Below are 15,009 nucleotides of genomic sequence, written 5' to 3'. Positions count from 1 at the left end.
TGACCTGGGACTGGTCAGGGCTCGTGCAGACCTCCGGAATGGAAGACTCTTGAGGTGAGGCTTTTGGGATGCTTACTATAGCCTGCCCACCAAGGGGGTTGAGAGCTAACTGCAGCATAAAAATAGACGAAGGGATGTCTAAATCACTGCAGTCCAAAGAACTATAAGCATGGGTAGTGAAGGAATTCTGAGGACCAGGAAAGCATCTTACAGGCAATGCCTTAGGATACAGGGTGTGAAACTTAAGTGCTGTAGCCAGTCAGTGTGACTTTTGACACCAGCGAAGATCAATGGACCCCTGTGCTCACCCAGCACCAAGTGAGGAAGAAAAGGTAAGTGTAGGGATGGGGATAATGGGGGTGTGTAGGGATGGGGATAATGGGGGCAATGGGGGTGTGTAGAGATGGGGAGTAAGGAAGGGGGTGTGTAGGGATGGGAATAATGGGGGTGTGTAGGGATGGGGACAATGGGGCAATGGGTGTGTGTAGGGATGGGGACAATGGGGCAATGGGTGTGTGTAGGGATGGGGACAATGGGGCAATGGGTGTGTGTAGGGATGGGGACAATGGGGCAATGGGTGTGTGTAGGAATGGGGACAATGGGGCAATGGGGGTGTGTAGGGATGGGGATAATGGGGGTGTGTAGGGATGGGGACAATGGGGCAATGGGTGTGTGTAGGGATGGGGATAATGGGGCAATGGGGGTGTGTAGGGATGGGGATAATGGGGCAATGGGGGTGTGTAGGGATGGGGACAATGGGGCAATGGGTGTGTGTAGGGATGGGGACAATGGGGCAATGGGTGTGTGTAGGGATGGGGACAATGGGGCAATGGGGGTGTGTAGGGATGGGGATAATGGGGCAATGGGGGTGTGTAGGGATGGGGATAATGGGGCAATGGGGGTGTGTAGGGATGGGAATAATGGGGGCAATGGGGGTGTGTAGGGATGGAGATAATGGGGCAATGGGGGTGTGTAGGGATGGGGATAATGGGGCAATGGGGGTGTGTAGGGATGGGGATAATGGGGCAATGGGGGTGTGTAGGGATGGGGATATAGGGAAGGGGGTCAGTCAAGGAGCTTGATGTTGCTGCTTAGGGAGAAGAAATCATTGCCAAGCAATTATTTTTTAAGAAAATTAAAATCTTAGATGATCACATTTTTGTTTCTCTCTTTGTATGTGTGTGTGTGTGTGTGTGTGTGTGTGTGTGTGTGTTATTCAATCTAGTAAGTTAAAGTGAAAGTTTTGAGAAGGAAGTATTCAGTGGTGTGCTGAGCCAAACAAACTCACTTTCTCGTTCACTGGCAGTTTATCCAGCAGCATCATTCCTCCTTGTCCTGAGGACCGTCATTTGGAAGAAACTCCCTACCAAGTTCTCTGAGCACTGAGTGCTTGGTTGCCTGCTCCATCAGGTGACTTAGGTGGGTGTGGTCCATTCCTGAAGAGAGCAGCAGTAGAGTCCCCTCCTCCTCCCTGCCCGCCCCCATGCTTATCATCAGATCCTGCCTCACCTCACAACATCTGAGCCTTTTCATTCAGCATGAATTTGGTAGCATTTTGTTGCCTAACAAATGCCTGAGAAAATCCTCCTAGAAGAGGAAGGAGTTAAGATTTCTATCACTGTGATGAAACACCATGACCAAAGCAACTTGGGGAGGAAAGGATTTATTTGGCTTACTCTTCCACATCATAGTTATTTGACAGGAACTTAAAAAGGGCAGGAACCTGGAGGCAGGAGCTGATGTAGAGGCCGTGGAGGGGTGCTGCTTGCTGGCTTGCTCCTCATGGCTTGCTCAGTCTGCTTTCTTTTAGAACTCAGGACCATCATCCTTGGGGTGGCCCCATACACAATGGGCTGCCCCCCCCATCAATCACTAATTAAGAAAATGCTTGCATACAGCCCAATTTATGAAAGCATTTTCTCAATTGAGGCTCCCCCCCCCCATGAACTCTAGCTTGTATCAAATTGACATAAAACTATCCAGTACACTGAGGTTTCAGGCCTCATTCCACTGTTTCTGGTGAAGCAGATATCATAACAGAGGAACATGGTAGATCAAAGCTGTTCCTCTCATGGAAGCAAAATGAAACAGGAAAAAGGGGTCATGGACAAGACATATACTTCCAAGGCATGCCCACAGTGAGCTACTTCCTCTAACTTTGCCCCACCTCCTGGTTTCCACTATCTTCCAATAATGCCATCAAATTATGACTATCAATTGATTAATCCACTGATAGTCAGAGCCTTCATGATCAGATTATTTCCCCAAAGGGGAAACAGGTCACTAATGAGCCTTTTATATCCAAGCTTTAAAGTAAGCATGAAGCTAAGCAATGACCCTGACCAGTTAGAAGACTCCCCACTCTCTCCTCCCAGGTCAAACATCCGTCTAAACACGTGCTCGTTGTGGAGGCAGTCTCTCAAAGCTAGGGAAAGTTCTATACAGATCAGAGGAGCCTGGGATGTAGAGAAACGGCTAAGCTGGTCCTAGGCTCTGGGCAGCAACCATAGGAGAGTCCAGGCAGCCCCAGAGAATCTTCAGGTTCTTTCCTGAAAAGTCTGCCTGCCCTCCCAGATTTAATGACATCAAAAGAAACAACATTTCTCCAGGCTTCTCTTGTTGTCTGCTCCATCTTAAAGTCATCCATGTAGAGCAGCATTAGGTGTGGTCTGTACCATCCATCTCCCAGCCTCTCCCTCTGTTGCCAAATAATTAGTTCCTATTCAACAAAGCTATTTTTGTTAAATGTCTATTGAGTGAGGTAAGGCTCGAGGATGAAGGCCAATGCCTCTACACACATATTCTCTCTCTCTCTCTCTCTCTCTCTCTCTCTCTCTCTCTCTCTCTCTCTCTCATAAATATGCTCACATGCTTGCACAAACACCCCCTAATATTCATGCTCACATGCATCTATTCTCTGGTCTCATACTCATGCATATACACTCACAAGCAGGGTGTCTTTGCATCTAGGTGTTTTATTGTTCAATATAAAAGAATCCACAGCCATAGAGCTGAACAAAAAACGCTCACTTGCTTCTCTGCTGCAGCAGCTGCCATTCACGTCATCTAGTGTTGGCATATTTGGTGTAAAATCCCACTACGAGGGCTGTTACCCACCAAGACTTCAATCATTCTCCTGTTCCACTCACCTGTGGCAGCAAGAAGCAGGAGTCAGCATCTGGGAGACCTAAGTCTAAAGTCTACCCGTTGCCTTGGCCACTTATTTTATATAAGCAACTAAATGCCTGTTTTCTACCACTCAACATGCACCACCCACTTTCTGTCCAGGTCCTGTCTGAGCCATTAGAATTAGCCAACAGACAGACAAGGATGTCCTCGCTCATGGACTCCATACTCTCGAGAAAAGAGACAGGAAGCACACAGAGTAGGAAGGTACATACTATGTTAGAAAGTGACCAATGCCACGTGAGAACAATCTGTAAATGAGGTCAAAGGGGAGTGTTTCATGGTGCGGCAGGGTTCTGGCCACAAACTGAGAAGAGTTAAGTCCAGCCTTCATGAGCAAACCCTCTGAAGAGAAGCAGGTTACTCGGGGGAGGGGGGGGGGTCCTGGAGAAAGGATGTAAGTGCCAGACCAGGAGGAACTAGAGTGAGTGCAGGTCCTGAGGCAGGAGCATGATTGGTGAGGTGAGAGTCAGGAGACTGTGTGGGCAGAATAACCTGAACAGTGGGAGTGGGAAAGAGAGGAGTTTTGGAGAACTGGAGGGGCGGCATTATCTGACAAATTAAGAACTGTGAATGTTGGCATGGGGAGTCAGTAAAGGATTTGGGGGAGTGGTTTTACTCAGTCCAGCCAGGATGCATTATGGGGGATGGCAGGTAGGAGGCAGGCTAGAGACAGGACACCTCTTCCTAAGTCATAAGCAGAATCCAGGAGAAAGGTGTGGATGGGCTGGACCACACACAGTTGAAGGAGAGACTGTTCGGATTCTAGTTAGACTTTGAACCTTGTGTGCTAACATGGTTTCTTGATGGACTGTATGTGGGATGTGAGAGGAAGAGCACTGTCTAAAGTATGTGGGCTGGGCAACTTGAACAGGTAGAGGTGGCACTTACAGGATGTACCTTTCCTCTACACAGGCCACTCTTGTCAGTCTGATTCTTCACACCGATTCCCAGTGGGCTGACTCGGCTCCTTTCTGAAGCCTTGGTTTGCTTACCTTTAACTCGCGGTCGGTGAGTAGAGCCAGGAACGATTGGAGGATTTCCCGAGAGGAGCCACAGTGCAAAGGATCAGCACAGACTGAATGCTCCATGAATGTTGGCTCTAAGTAGACAGAGGTCTGAGCTGGCTCTTGAGTATGAATAAGCAGCAGTGGTTTGGGTGGTCTCTCCTCTTCCTGTCTCTCATCGGAGGTTTTCTGGAGTCTTCACAGGCACTGTCCTGATTACAGCTTCCAATTGCTCACATAATCCAGGCCACACTTTAAAATTTGTAATTAGTTAATGTGTGTGTGTGTGTGTGTGTGTGTGTGTGTGTGTGTGTGTGTGTGTGTACGGTGTATATGCACATGAGTGTGTATGTGGAGGGGTAAATGCGCCCTTGTTAGCATGTATAGAGACTAGAGGTTGACTTTCTATATCTTCTTCAACTGCCTTTTCACTCTACTTCCCCCCATTTTTGTAAGAGATTTATTAAAAGAGATATTTATGGCATGGACAGGCAGACAGCGGCATGGGGGGGGCTCTGATCAGGCCCATGTGGCAGAGTGTGTTGCAGGGGGGAGGGTGGTCCCTTCCTACAGGATTCAGAGGAAAGGAAGAAGAAAGTAGGATGATGGAAAATTCCCATCACCACCCCTTTTTATTTGAGGCAGAATTTCTCACTGAGCCTGATGCTCACTGCTGTAGCTCAACTGGCTGGCCAGCTGGCCTCCATGATCGACCTGACTGTACCCCAACCCTGGGATGACAGACATGCACTGCCATGCCCAGTTTTCATGTCCTCATGCTTGCACAGGAAGTGCTTCCCCCACTGAGCCCACCCCCTAGCTCCCGAGACCAGCCTTTGAAGCATTGGTTAGGAGCATGCCATAGTCCACACCAGCCTTGTCAGTGGTCCCATCAAGCCAAGGTTCCCTTACCACCTTCTGAGCCCATATCCAGACCTCAGGCCCTATTCCCAGCTCTTCTAGAACACCTGATCTCTCTCCCACTTCTCAGTAATGGCCTACTGTTTACTTGGGACCCAGACCAGAGGCTACACCTCTGCAAACCCTCCTCTACCCTCCAGTCATTTATTATTTTGTTGTTCTCTGTAGGGTGTGAAGCGAACACAAAGCCAGCTGCACTAGTCACACATCACAGAACGGGGTGATGTTCAAATAGTTAGCTACTTGCATAGACTGGACATTGACCAATCGGGAGAGTCACTGGTGGCCACCTACCAGCCTGTGAGCACAAGCTGGATACCAGCCTTCTCAAGGTCTTGTTCAGTGATTTGTCTGCCTCCTCCATTTGGTGATTCTACAGTCCCACAGGCCAGAGACTTCTATTATCTATTCCTATACTCCCCAAAAAGCACCCATCAGCTGCTACCCATCCCTGGATATTTTCTGCATAAATAGCCATATTAAAAATAAATACAGAAGCCAGGCAGTGGTGGCACACACCTTTAACCCCAGCACTTGGGAGGCAGAAGGAAGAGAATTTCTGTGAGTTTGAGGCCAGCCTGGTCTACAGAGTGAGTTCCAAATCATCCAAGGAAACCCCACCCTGTCTTGAAAAACTAAAATAAACAAACAAATAAATGAATCAGAGGTTCCAGCCTCTGGAGTCTCCTTCAATCAATTTCTCACCCATGAGTAGTACTGCCTGCATCAGGAAGCCTGCCTTTTATCTTACAGGCTACAAGAAGGCTCCGTTTGGTTCCCCACTTACCCCTCCTCTTCACATGTTGGAGCTGAAGGTGTCAGCCTAAGATCAAGTTTTCATAAACTGCACAGCCAAAACCCACAGCACCGTCCCCTGGCCCCAGGTCCAGTGCCAGCAGTAGGCCCCGGGTGCCAAGCAGGGGGAGTGGACAGCAAGGGAGGTTGGAGTTTGTTCACACGTACAGCTTCCAGCTTTGGCAACTTCCGTCACCTCCTCGTCTTCACTCATGTGCTCACCTTTTCTAGTCCCAGCTTGAAAATGGATTTGGGAAATTTGCTTCCTTTCTGTCAGGAAAAGCAAGCTCCAAATAGGCCAGAGTAAATTGCCTAGGGATTTGAATAAATGATTGTTTTGCCTAAGTGGCCTCTCACACATAGCCAAAGTCCATGAGTTTGGCCAAAAGAATAAATAGAAGGAGAGTGAGAAAAATTAGATTAAAGAGAGTTGGACAATCTACACAGAATTCTCCAAAGTTCAAGCTAGAAGAGGCCCCCGAGAGCAGCTTTCAAGCTGTTTAAAACCGTGTTTTCAGGATTCCTTGGGGCCTTCAAGGATGGTGGTGTGTGGAAGTTCCAAGAAGCCCCAGGAAGAGGGACTTCATGCTCTCCAGCATCTTTCCAAGCAGCCTTGGTCCGATTCTGTTTTATATAAGTGATCACTTGGAGAGGGAGGCCCATAGTTAAAAATGATTTAAAATTATTGCTAAAAAGAAAAAAAAACATACTTTTTGTAAGGGCGGTTTGAACATTTTCCAAGTGAGAAAACGATGCTGAGGGTGGTGAATGCTTCGTCCAGATCCACCAAGCCCTGGAGACCCACATAAGACTCAATGTCAAGCCATCTCGCTCACGGCTTCTTCCCTTCATACCTGACTGCCTCGTGGTATTCCATGATTACTATCACCCACCCCACATTTCTTTTGCTTCTCTCAATAGCTTTTCACCTCCCTTTCTGCAGGCAGCTGAGGAGAGGGGTCATTCACTTGGCATGCTCCTTCAAAGCCTTATCCCCAAGGACAGGGCGATTGGTCCAGGAGTGCATACAAAATCCAAGCAGCACCCTCAGAGTCCTTTCATGAAGGGTGGAAGTAAGACATAGGCTGAAAAACTCTGGACCTCAGGCACAAATGCCACTACCATCCTATAGGAGGCCCTTCTGAGGTCACAGTGACGAGTTTGTGCATAAAGCCAACACAAAGGAAAGCATGGAGTGATGGAGAAGGAGCTGTGTTTAAACCTTCAGATCTGGTTGTGTCCAAAGCTTGTACTTCCATGCTACCTCTGGGCTTTTAAGTCACATGAGCGACTGAATTGTCCAATTAATCTGATTGGGTTGATATAATTTGGTGTAGTAGTGTTCTGACTACATGCTTCATTAGTCTGGGTCTCCTTTTTGTTGCTGTTTAAGGTTGGTTTGGGCCACTCTATTGAAACACCTAAGAGAGGCTCAGGACTGTAGCTAGAGTTTTCCTGCCTTGCCCACAGTCAGGACAAATCTCTGTCACCCGCCAGTCCCACAGCCGCTCAGACCCAACCAAGTAAACACAGAGACTTATATTGCTTACAAACTGTATGGCCGTGGCAGGCTTCTTGCTAACTGTTCTTATAACTTAAATTAACCATTTCCATAAATCTATACCTTGCCACATGGCTGGTGGCTTACCGGCGTCTTCACATGCTGCTGGTCATGGCGGCGGCTGCAGTGTCTCTCTGCGTCAGCCTTCCACTTCCCAGAATTCTCCTCTCCTTGTCCCACCTACTTCCTGCCTGGCCACTGGCCAACCAGTGTTTTATTTATTGACCAATCAGAGCAATTTGACATACAGACCATCCCACAGCACAGGACTGTGGAGGTGCCGAGTCTACGGCTCCTGCTAGTGGAGTCTCAAGATGGCTCAGAGCATCATAGAGCAGGGGGCAGCAGAGTTGCTGATCATGGGGCCCCCACCCTGATGAATTTATCTAATCCCAATCACTTCCTCAAGGCCCCACCTCCACACACTATAGTTAGATCATTTCTATTCTAACACTATTAATATATTTGAACTATAGCACACATGTCCTAATGTAACTTTTATTTGTAGACTATTTTACACTACACCAGTTAATAAGCAAGAACAATAGTGTATCCATTATGATGTACAGTTGGCAGAAATACACAGATGAGGTGTGGTAGCCTCATGTCTATCTGATGCTTTTTATAGATTTCAAGGAAAAGTGGTGGGTCAACAATGTCCCCAGGACCTTGATTTATAGACTCCTTGGGGTCTCTTAGTTACTTTCCTATTTCTATGAAGAGATACCATGACCAAGGAAACTTCTAAAAGAAAGTGTTTAATTGAAGGCTTGCTTACAGTTTCAGAGGGTGAGTCCACGACCACCATGATGGGGATCATGACAGTGGGCAGGAAGGCCCGGCACTGGGGCAGCAGCTGAGAGCTTACATCTTGTCCACATTCGTAAGATAGAGAGATTGCCTTGAGCCTCGGAGGGGACTTTGAAGTTGGGCTAAATGCATTTCCCCCTTGCATTATGGCATGACCATGAGCCTATGGGGGCCAGGGAATGAAGTGTGGTGGCTGAAGTGAGAATGGCCTCCATGGCTCCTATATTTGAATGCTTGCTTAGCAGCTGGTGAAACTGCTTGAGAAGGATCAGGAGTGTGGCCTTGTTGGAGGAGATGTGTCACAGCATGGGGCAGAGGTAGGGGTAGGGATGGCTTGAGGTTCCGAGGTTTCAAAAGCAGACTTCAGTCTCTCCTTTCCTCTGCCTGCCGCCTGAGGGTTAGATGTAAGCTCTGAACTCCTGCTCCAGCGCCACCAGCCTGCCTGATGCTGTGCTCCCTCCCCACCGTGATGGTCATGGACTCACCCTCTGAAACTGTGAGTCCCAATAAACTCAATAACTTGCCTTGGCAGTGGAGTCTCTTCACAGCAGTCGAAAAGTAACTAAGACACGGAGCTCTGGTAGTTTTTGTTTGGGAAGACTATTACCATTTCTGTGTCTCTTTCTCCCCCTCCCCATAGCCTGTTGCTTTTCTCCTGATTAGCCATTTGATCCTGAGTTGCATCAGCCATGGCCTAGGAACAAACAGTGGGGTTGAGATCAGCCACATCTGCAGAAGCACCCAGTCTAGACATCTTTTGTCCTTTGCCTGCTAGTGTGTGTGTGTGTTTGTGTGTGTGTGTGTGTGTGTGTGTGTGTGTGTGTGTGTGTGTGTGTATGTGTGGTTGGTGGGCACAGACCTGGTGGACTTTGGATTTTGGAATAACAGCACAAGCACTTGCTTATAGCTACCAATTCCTGGCTCCCAGCTCGACTATGTGTCATGAAAAAAAAGTCAGGCCATTCACGGGAACTAACCCTATTTATCGGGTTGTTCCAAGAAAGGGGAAAGGACTTCCGGAAGCATGTGGGTCATCTGCTCTGCCCTGTTTTATTTTTACCGAGAATGTGACAAGCCATGGAAGTCAGGTTGCTGAGTGAAGTTAACTCATTTCTGGCTCCTGTAGTCTGTCCATTCCCAATGTGTTATAGTTCGCTGCTCAGCAGCAAGCAAGAGAAAGCTCGGCCTGGCAGAGACGTGCTGCCTAATCTCTGTTGATATTGGGAGGGTCTGCAGCTCATCAAGTGGAAAATTGGAATTTAATGGGAAATGACTCTCGGAAAGAAATTGAGACATCTTCTTGTGTTTTACGTGTTATAAAATGTTGCATGACTTCCAACTGCTTAATTACAGAGAGCTATTCATTCCCCAAACATTTGTTGAGTAATTGGTTGGTGCATTTCCTTAGTTTTTCTTCAGAAAACAAAACTCATGAGGGTGTCACTATGAGAGCCACCCCCCACCCCCGAGCTTAGTATGTTCTCTTTTCAAGAAATCCCTAACATTTAAACATTTTTTAAATGGCTACATTTTAGGTGAAGACATGTTTTAATGAACGCATCTGTCTGCCATTGCTGTTGGGAGGCGGCTGCTGCTGCTGAGTAGACAGAGCCCCGCCCCTAAAGCCAGAACTGGATTCCGTTCCCAAGGCTGCCTGCATCTCTCAGCCTCCTGGAGATGTGAATCACATCCCGTCTATGACCCTGATTTCCCACTGAAAGAATGAGTGTTACAATACCCACTACACAAGGGAAAACCCAGTGATAAAAGAAATCTCTCGAATGGTGACATCCTAGCAGGCACATAATAAGTTATCACATAATTGTATCATTACGATTTAAATAATCTCATCACACATAACTCTTTGCCAAACCAAAGTGAGCTCATATTTGTCTCTGTCCCAATCCTACAGCTGTCTCCCTTCATTCCCTACTTAGACTAGCCAGGGGCACACACAATGCCCTGTTGTGTCTTTTCTGGTAAGGTCTCCGGTTCTGAACAGTTTGTGAGCTGTCTCTACCCTCTGCCCATCCCTTATAACCTATGCTGTTGTGGGGTTTCTTTGCTATGCGTGAAGGCACTCGGAATTGGGATTGGTACTGGGTGGGCTGTCAGAAAGTACTCATCCCTTGGTATCCATGGGAGCCTGGGCACAGGGTAACAAAGTATCAGGGTGTCCACATCCCTTACATGAAATGGTATGGTATTTGCATGCAATCTGTGCACATCCTCCTGGTATGCTTTTAATTGCCTCTGTGTTTCGTGACTACCTCTTCCAATGTCAATGCTATAGAAATAGTTCACATGCTATATTATTTAGGATATGACAGTGAGAAAAGTTTTGTACATTTCAGTACAGATGCAAATTAAAAAAACACAATATATTCATTCCACAGTGGGCTGATTTTGCAGATCTGGGACTGAAGATATAGTGTGTGTGTGTGTGTGTGTGTGTGTGTTTGTGTGTGCGTGCGTGCGCGCGCACGCATGTGTTTCACAATGGGACTCTGATCCTATTGGCCCTAGAGAGGGTCAATAATGTGAAAATCTCTAGGAGTTTCACATTAGAACTGGAAGGGAGAGGAACTGCAACGGGGGCTAGGTAAACCCTTTTGGGGATTTTGAGGTACCTCTCAAATCATGACCAAGATTGTGCTCACACCTTCTGTGAAACATTGTTCATCCTAGGAAGTATAGGATGTAGTGGTTGTGGTTGTTGTCTTTCAACATCAGGAATTGCTTAACATTTTCTACATCGTGAAAGATTCTTTTCTAATGATAAGTATCTTACTTCTGATCATACCCTTCTGGGACATACTCTGATATGAATTACTTGGGCATAGAGTCAATGGCTATGACTGTCTGTGAGGTTGAGCCTATGAATTTGGCCTTATGGATACCAGGTTCTACCTGAAGGAGATATCCAACTATCAATAGCAAACAAATAATCATTTGTCTCAAATGCCTTTTTGAAAACAATAACAAATGTAGCTATTGACTCTAGAGTTTTCTGTTGGCATTGCATTTGCAAGTAATCTTTTTGCACAAAATTTCTAACAGACATCACTTTTATTTTCACTTTATCATGCAGTCGAACACCCCCCTACCCCACCCCCCCACACAAGTTTACTGGTTCTTCATCTGTGCTCACCTATCTGTCCCCTGGCCTTCTGTACCCTCCTTTGAACTTAGAGAAGGGCACTGGTGACACTCCACTTGTCTCACCAGACTCCCTGGGCCCTGGCTTCGAACTGTCTTCAGTCCGATGGAAACCCCAGCAGACAGCTGAAGGGCAGCTGAGAGCTCCCAGGGTATTTCCTCCACGTTCCCTCACCGCTCGCTGCTTTGTTTGGGGTAACTACAACTTCAAGTCTGTGCTCCCCCTCCTCACCAGGCTCAAAAGCACTGTCCTGCTCCATTTGCCTCTTGTGGGGAGATGCTAACAGCTTCTTATTGCTGCAAGTTGCTCAAAACCCTGATGGTCCTTAAAGATTTTCTTGACCTTTTCCATGTTTATAAAAAGACTCCAGTAAACAATTTGCTTCAAAATCCAAAGTGAGCACAACTGTTTCCTTGAAATGTTTGTGTTCATCTTGATGTATGTAGGTAGGTGTGTGCTCGCTTGTCTGTATGTGCAGCACAAGCATGAAGTGCCAGTGGAGGCCGAAAGAGGGCGTCAGATCTCCAGGAACTAAAGTTACAGGCGGTTGTGAGCCACCCAGTGGGGGTGTTGGGAATCAAACACCGGTCCTCTGCAAGAGCAGCAAATTCTCCTAACTGCTGACTCATCTCTTCAGCCCGCTACAATCCCATTTCATGTTGTGACCTTAAGGTATTCTGGGAATTGTGTTTTTTTTTTTTTCATAGTTAAATTATCGTGTTCAGAATGGCTTACCTAAGAACATCCAAGCTACAAATCAGAGAAGCCAGGATTAGGCCAGAGCACTACAAACTGTAATTTGATCATGGATAACAGAAATCCTGTAGTAATCATGTGCTCTTACTTCTTATGAGACTTAGCTTTACCTTAGGTGGCTGAAAGGTTACCCCTAGAGTATTATACCTGCAATGAATACACTTATCAAAATTCACCCACTCATCCAAGATTCAGAATAAGTTTGTTTAATGTCCAATTTGGAGTAGACTTTAGAAATTTGAAATAAGATATGGTTCTTGTCCTTGAGACTATTTCCCTAGTAGGACATGGAGACAGAGCTAAGAAATGGGTATATAAATCACTGAATAGAGTCTTGAGGGGTAAGTGGAAACTTACTATATAGACAGAAGATAGAGACAGATCCCGATGTAACAATGATTGGAAGAGGAGAATGAAATGGCCCTACTTAAAGGAACATGAAATCATCTATCATGTCTAAAGTCCAGCTGAGAAGGGTAGAGGGTAGTGGGCAAGACCAGACTTGCAGGGGAGTTAAGAAGGTGCTGGAGTGTAGAGTCCTGTGCTGTGCTTAGGAGTCCAGACTTCATATTTAGGGCACTGCTGACTTTGGACTTTGAAACTGAGTTAGGAACATGACTGGATTAGTGGCATTTTAGAGAAAATGGCATGATGACATTGTGAGGGGTAGGTTAGAGAAGGATTGTCACTGGAGACTTGGAGATCAGAAAGGTGTTAGAAGAAGAGTGAAGGAATCTATACCTGTACCCATATCTGTAGGCTGGAGGGATCTGGTCTCTGGACAGGGAGAGAGAAGGCACCAAATCCAAGGATCTGTACTGAAACAAAACCACAATGTGATTTGAATTGAAGAATTCAATATCCACAATTACCTACAAAAAGAGATGGCAATAGAATTAATAATTAGAAAAGAGATAGAGTTAATAATTAGAAAAGTGATAGGATTAATCAATAATTAGAAAATCAATTAACAATGAGAAAAGAGAATTAATAATTAGAAGTCAGAACTCTAAAGTATACAAGGATAGCAGCAATATGGAGCATCCTCCTGACCCCCTGAGCTGAAATACAATATTCAAAGATCAGAACAACCAACGCCTCTAACTAACGAGTCAAAATTATAATCTTTAGAGAAAGAGATCATCAGGCTAGAGAGAGAGCTCAGTGGGTAAAGATGCTCGTCACCAAGCCTGTGACCTGATCTGAGTTTGATTCCCGGCACCCACATGGTGGAAGGAGGGTTACAACTCCTATGAGCTGTCCTCTGACTTCACACGTGGACTACAGCACATGTACACACTACACCACACACACACACACACACACACACACACACACACACACACACACACGTACACACACACACATACACACACCACATCATACACACACACAAACCACACACCACACACACACACACATACCACATCATACACACACACAAACCACACCACATACACACACACATACACACACATACACACACCACATCATACACACACACAAACCACACCACACACACCACACTACGCATCACATACACACCATACACACACACAAACCACACCACACCCACATACCACACCACACAACACTACACACAAATACTACACCATATACACTACACCACACACACACACACACACACACACACACCACATCATACACACACACACACAAACCACCCCCCCACACCCCCCACACACACACACCACACCACACCACACAAACACACACACATCTAATCTTAAAAAGAAATAAAATCATCAAAATAGATAAACTACTAATAAACTTTATCAAGAAAAGAAGTAACATAAACATACTAATTAAGAAATAAAAGGAGGCTATAATCTTTAGAGGACATCAAATTTAAAAACGTACTTTTCAGGTTTCTATGTAAACAAATCTGAAAGCCTAGATGAATTACATTTTATTGTGTGTGTTTTTGGTATGCTAAAGATCAAACTCAGGGCCTCATGCATGCTGGCAAATACTCTACCACTGAGCTATACCCCAAGCCAATGCTGATGACGTTTTTAGAACAAGAGAAAAAATACTTAATCAGACCAACTTCTACAAAGTAAATATAATTAATAAGGAACTAATCCACCCCCAAAAGTTGTCACTGGTTTGTCTCATAAAGGATTTTTACATAATTCTTTCCTGATGCAATGTTTTGAATTAGTAGAAGATTGAAAAGGCAGGGGAAATTCCTAAGTCTTTTTCTGAAACAAATACAAAAGTAAGGATTGTATAGCTAGAAACCTGAGAAAGAAAGAAAGTAATAAATATGATCTATGAATATTCGTAAAAATTCTAAGCAATAAATTTCAACTTAATTTGAACTTTCAAAGAAAATTCATTGAACAGAATGTTAATATAGGCATTGAGAAGTCGGGGGACCAAGGGGCAACTATTAGCAAACAGAATCCAACTCCACAGCAAATGTAACACAATATAATCAAGCTGGGGAAATCCAAAGAATGCAAGGTTGGCTTGACATGAAGAAATTCACACAATACTCTGTTGATAAAGCTCAGAAGGGCGGAAGGGAAGGTTCCTTTTATTATTCGTGAAGAAGACCTGGTTTCAATTCCCAGCACCCCCCTGAAACTAGTTCCAGGGGATCAAATGCCTTCTCTGGCCTCCGTGGGCACATATATACTTGCAGGTAAAACATTCATAACTTAAAATAAATAAATCTTAAAAACATGAGAAAAACTAGATGACTGTTTCTATAGACACTGAAGCTTTTGACTAAATTGATAACATATTCATAGAGAAGACATTCAAGGAGGTAGAAATGGAGAAAT

The sequence above is a fragment of the Peromyscus maniculatus genome, chromosome 1 (assembly GCF_049852395.1).
Source record: "Peromyscus maniculatus bairdii isolate BWxNUB_F1_BW_parent chromosome 1, HU_Pman_BW_mat_3.1, whole genome shotgun sequence".
Taxonomy (NCBI): domain Eukaryota; kingdom Metazoa; phylum Chordata; class Mammalia; order Rodentia; family Cricetidae; genus Peromyscus; species Peromyscus maniculatus.
The sequence above is the reverse complement of the archived record's forward strand: the minus strand, read 5'-3'. Positions refer to the sequence as shown.